At 44.3% G+C, this 6,137-nt stretch overlaps 1 long non-coding RNA gene across 1 annotated transcript in view; it reads left to right on the forward strand.

Moving 5' to 3' along the window:
• LOC122241986 overlaps positions 1–6,137 on the forward strand; it is a 127,783-nt gene that overhangs the window by 100,715 nt on the left and 20,931 nt on the right. The window lies entirely within an intron of this gene.

Consider the following 6,137-nt stretch of genomic DNA (forward strand, 5'->3'; position numbering starts at 1 on the left):
ACCTATGTATGCTTCTCATTAGCGATAGGATAAACTCAAAATCTATTTTTCATTGACTCCTATAATGTGCCTCAAATCCTATCTAGGCTTATCACTTTTGAAGAGGAAAAACATGCTCTTGTGTATTTTTCCTTCTCTCTCACACTGCTGCCACGCTTCACTTCTGACACTTCTGATGCCACGTGTGTGGGGCAGTTCTCACACCAAGTGATTCTCTGTGACATCAGCTGGTGTCCTGTCACTTGCTTCAATTCTGACGTGATCAACCTGGAATCAGCATCAGATCCCACAGTCTTAAGGGCTCAGTCCCACAAGACCGCCCCACTTCAGACACCACTCACACATCCCAGGTCACATGTACTCTGACCTACCGGCTATAAATCAGGGTTCCTACAACTCCTCCTTGGGTTCAGTCATTTGCTAGAATAGCTCACAGGACTCAGGAAAATACTTATACTTACCAGTTTATGATATAATAAAGGATATGATAAAAGATACAGAAGAATAGCCAGGTGAAGAGGTATACAGGGCAAGGTCTGGGAAGGTCCTAAGCATAGGAACTTCTGGTTCTATGGAGTTGGCGTGTGCCACCCTTCCAGCATGCGGATGTGTCTAGCAACCCAGAAGCTCCTTGAGCTATTGGGATTTTTATGGGGGCTTCACCATATAGGCACGATCAGTTATTAACTCTGGAGAATGAGGGGTGGGACTGAATTCCAAACTTTGAATCATAGCTTGGTCTTTCTGGTGGTCAGCCCCCAACCAGGAGCCCACTGAACTCTCTCATTAGAACAAAAGACACTCCTATCACCCAGCATATTCCAAGAGATTTAGGAGCCCTGTGTCAGGAACCAGGGTCCAAGACCAAATATTAGAACAAAAGGTGTTCCTAGTGCTCTTATTGCTTAGGAAACTATAGGGGTTTAGGAGCCCTGTGTCAGGAACCCGGGGCAGAGACCGATACATATTTCTTACTGTCTTGCGTTCATATATCTGACATGCTAGTCCAGCCTCTGCACCTTTATTCACACTGTTCCTCTACCTACTATGCCTACTTTTCATTCTCTGCTACTTCAATTCCCTTTAATCTTCATCACCCTAGGGACATCATGAAGGGCCCCACTCCTTCTGTGAAACCTGGCCTGGACACCAAAGTCCACATAGGGGTAGGACTTGATTTTCTCCCGCGGTTTCATGTGTGGAAACCCATGGAGGGCACACCTGTCTACTCCATGTGCCCACGGCCAGATGGGCGCAGCACTTGGTCATGTTTTCCTGAGTGAATTTGTTGTCTGCGTCAGTGCTCAGAGAGAAACTTCCCACATCTCTCTTTATTAAGATGAAATACTCCTTTTATTCTTATTTTCTTGGAAGGAAACAAAATCAAAGAAATAAACCCTGAAACTGCTACAGTTTTATATAGAAAGCATTATTTCTGAGCTAAATGATTTTTTTCCTGAAGGAAAATTTAGAAATTGTGGCTCCTGGTGGAATTAAAGGAATGGAAATGAAGTCATGCATAGATTCACAGCATCTGAAGAACTCTGTTTTGGACCCTATTTTGCTCACTTCTACAACGTGGTATAAAAAATTCAAGCTTCTGGGCCCACTTCAGCTTTGCAGTAACACGTGTCCCTTGGGCTTTTCCCCAAATTGCATTTTTTCCTGGTTTCAGTCAATTATTTGCCTTGGACTGTATTAGTTTTTCTGAGAACCTCTACAAAACTGGATTCTTCTGGTCATTTGCTGGCAAAGAAACCCTTTGATGTTAAACCAGAATGTCCTCACGGATCATTTGGAGACCAGGGTGACCGCGGAAATGTCTCACCTTACCCCCTTCCTTCTTGTCACCTACCCTTCCTCCCTGGCCTACTTCCTGTAGCAGATATTGAAGTGTTCTCTCAGAACCATGTCTATTTGATATTCTAGTCCTTCAGGCCTCAAGGCAAGTCCCTATTAGTTCAGGAAGTTTTCACTGACCTCAGATTGGATGATGTGGCTCAGAGGCAATGAATGTGGAATGTGCCTGTGTGTATGCACACACACGCACACCTGTGTACACGTGTCCATACAAGTGTATGTGTGCATACTAGTGTGTGTGTGCATGAGCATATGTGTGTCCACACAGATATATGTACACAAGCATATGTGTGTATATGTGTGTGTGTGTCTGTGTATGTTGATATGTATGTACATATGTGCTTGTGTGTCTGAGTGTGTGTGTATGTGGCATAGCTGAGTATGTGGGGCTGGGTACTGGTGATAGCTTATACTAGGAAGTCATGGCAGTAGGCAGAATTAGGGACACTTGTATGTAGGTGTTCTCCCAGCACGTTGCTAGTTGTATTATCTGTCTTTGTTTTCTGCATATACCTCCGTATTTACTTTGGGGTAGAGCAGGTGTTGAAATGATATCAGCAATTTAAATTATATCAACATTTCCCCACATACCCTGTTTCTTATTATTTCTCAAAACAAAAAGAGGGAAATACATACATGGCAAATTCAGAGTCTAACAACCCAAACCAGTGAGCGCTTTCTCTGTACCTATTAGGGGCCATTCCTTCTTGCTCTTCTGCAGGCCATCCTCATGGTAGCCTTTTCTTTGGCCTGTGTCTTTTCAGTGTCCCTTTCCTATCATCAGTCCTCCAGTCTGTTCAACTAGCCACTATGTTCAGTTTTCTCTGTTAAAAGGACTGGTGTGGTGTTTGTTTTCCAAGCTGAACCCAACTGATAACAACACATAGCTGCTGCTCTTTGATTCACCAGTCCTTCAAGATCTTCACCCATTCAAGTCAGAACTGTGATATTCTCCAGAGCTTGTCCAGTTTCCGCTGCCTGGATCTGCCATCCGTTCAGTGCTTAATCCAGAATCTTGGGCACCATCCTTAATTCCTCTCTCCTACTCAGCTGCACCCACCCCATCCCCGCCCTTCCATTGGTGAGAAGGGGCTCTGATTCCACCTTGAATCTCCCCCAGCCCAGGTATCCATGCTTGTACTAACAGTCCTCTTGTCTTTTCTCTTGGCCCCTCACAACTCATTTCCTACCCAGAATCAAAAGTACTACTACTTTTGAAATATAAATAGGATGTTATATTGTGTAGCTTAATATCTTTCAACAGCCTCCCGAGGCACATACCTTCTGTGATGACCCATAGATCCTGCCAAGGCCACTTTCCTGTCTTTTTTTCCTCCTTTCCTACACACCAGCTTCCCCAGCTGTGTTCCTGTTTCTTGAACATGCCAAGCTCTTTTCTGCCTTAGGACCTTGGCATCTACTGCCTTCTATCTGGAATGCTTTTCTCCTCTGTTTGTCATATGGCTGGCTCTTCCCCATTCTTAAGGAAATAACTTTAAATTTACCTCCTGGGGAACCATTCACTGACATCCTTTGTTTTAACAGCGAGGGCTGCCATAACAAAGTGTCATAGACTGGGTGTCTTATAAACAATAGAAATGTATTTCTCATAGTTCTAGAGGCTAGAAGTCCAAGGTCAGGGTGCCAGCATGGTCAGGATCCAGGCAAGGCCCTCTTCTGGCTTGCAGACTGCTGGCTTCTTATATCCTTACATGGTAGAAAGACAGTGAGCTAGCTCTCTTATAAAGGGCACTAATCCTGTTCATGAAGGCTCTACCCTCACAACCTAATCGAGGCCCCACCTTGAAATACGATTACCTTGGGACTAGGGTTTCAACATATGAATTTGGAGGGGGGCACAAATACTTAGTCCACTGGACCCTCTTTAGAATTGGTACTTCCCAGGCTCCATACTCCTTTCCTTCGTAGTAATTGTCATTATTTCCAGTCATCAACATATCTATATCTTTATCTGTCCTCCCTCATTATAGTGTAAAATACATGGGGCAGGGACTGTGTCTGCTTAATTCACCACTGTATTCCCACGCCTTGCACCCAGGTCTCAGTACAGATGTGCCTAATGAATGAATAAATGTAGAGTGGCTATCAAAGGAAAAAAAGAAGAGAAAAGAAAAAAAGGAAAAAGAGGAGAGGTGTAAATAAATCACAGTTTACTTAGCTAGCAACTGTACAGCTACAAGCTGTTTTAGAATAGATGTGGCCACTAATTATCTGTTCGTGTAGCCCTAAACTCTTCTCTGAGGAAAGACTAATAGGGATGTTGAAATAGGTAGATATACAGAGAGATTATGGCTCAACACAGTGGCATATACCTGTGAATTTCTTGCTTATAAGTGGCATACATGTTTATGTATATATACTTCGGTGCATATACATCGTTTCGTCTTATAAAACCTCTTCCTCTTACCAGCATTTTCCACTTTGTAATATGCTGTCACCTATATTGCTCATTTGAATCCAACAACAATCCTAGGAGTCAGGGAAAGGAGCATTATTCTCATTTTATTAAAGATCACTTGTAAAATCTCACATCAAACCACATCATTGTACAGACAAAGAAGCTGACACCCAGTGTGAGAGCGAGACTTCCTCATATGTTCCTCAAGTTCAGGAAGAGCTGGTGTTAAAACCAGATTCTTGCCTCCGTTTTTGTACCCCAGGAAGGGTCCTGGGAAGGGAGCCTCTGCATGACGTGTAACGATGCCATTTAGAAATCCTACCTTGCATTTGGTAGAATGGCTTGGCTACTGGTTAAGTGGACCTCTCAGAGAATCCAGCCAACTCTTGTGGTCACTGAAGGCAAGGCTATGTGTCCTCTAGAGAAGGAAGGTCTGGGTGCCGTGGCTTATCCAGTTCTGGCTGTACTTGCTTTTCTGTGTGTAGGTGTGATCATTGTAATGCAATATTCATACCACTCTGTTTTTTTAAGTTTAATTTCATTTTAGTTTATCAGTAGTAAAATCCCTGCTGGCATGTCATTTAATTTGCTCCCTGTGCTAATGATGATTCTGAAGCCTTTTACAGAAATGATTATATGGTAATACCAAATCTGATGGTGGATTCAAGCCATCATTTACAGTAATAGGATCATAACGAAGCTCCCTGGGGAATTTCTTCTTGTAATACTGTTATGGAGCGGGGCAGGAATCTGCTCGACTTTATCCTACATTATTAGAAGATCCTCACAGGGCACCTCTTGTGGGAAAGGGCCTTTTCTGCCTTTGATGCCAAGGTTCAGGGCAAAATAAAGGATTGCAAAGCAGTGGTCCTATGGGTGAAGCTAGATGGGATGGCCACACCTGTTTTATGGAACAGCTCATGAAAAGGATGGGATTAGAGAAGGTGGAGACCAGTGACTGCATGTGCCTTTCCACACCCACTCCCACTTCTGTGTGTAGACCCTCGTCATGCAGATTGACATGTGGGGAGGTTCAGAAGAGGGTTATTCTATGTGCCTGCCTTCTAGCCATACTCTTTCCCTCCCTGGTACTGATGTGCAATGTGAGCCTCACCAAGCCAGGCACTGAGAACAGAATTAATGAGGTCCCACCTCTGCCCTACAGACTGGGGACAAATGCAAGTGCCTGAGTTTCAAGGGCTGGAATAGATATCTCTGTGGGGGATGAGAGTGGGGGAGGAGAATTTGTTTAGTGAGGATCCAGGGGAGGAAGGAGGTGTCATCCCTACCTAGAAAATCAGCAAAGGCTTCCCAGAAATGGTTGAACTGGGTCTTTAAAGACTGGTGGTGTTTTACCAGCAGAAATGAGGTGGGGTTCAGGAGAAGGTCATTCTAGGCAGATAGGGCCTTGTCAGTCAAGAGACCCTGGGGGCCTCTTGTTGTCTGAAGGGCCAGGGCAAGTTCTGACAGGCTGGAGCTGACTTGTGACTCTGCCATTCTTTCTTACCTTGCTTTCAAGGACCATAGAGGAGCCTCCAACCAAGCATTCTACTGTTCTTTGCTCTGGGGACCAGCAGAAGTATGGAGGGGAGGGAGTGCTCTCATTCTTTATGGGTCAGGGGCAAGCTTCAGAGCATGGGGAAAGTTATGGGAAGGCAAGTCCAGACTCCATAGTTAGGAAGAGCATTCTAACAATGTTGGCTGCTTATTGTTGAAATAGACAACAGGGTGAGGTAATGAGCTTCTCATCAATCATTGACTTGCTCAAACACTAAAATCTAGTTAGACTAGGGTCAGAATGTATACCCACAGGAACTGACTGCAAAAAGACCACCCCTTTTACCACCCCAAGGTCCGG

The sequence above is a fragment of the Panthera tigris genome, chromosome C2 (assembly GCF_018350195.1).
Source record: "Panthera tigris isolate Pti1 chromosome C2, P.tigris_Pti1_mat1.1, whole genome shotgun sequence".
NCBI classification, from domain to species: domain Eukaryota; kingdom Metazoa; phylum Chordata; class Mammalia; order Carnivora; family Felidae; genus Panthera; species Panthera tigris.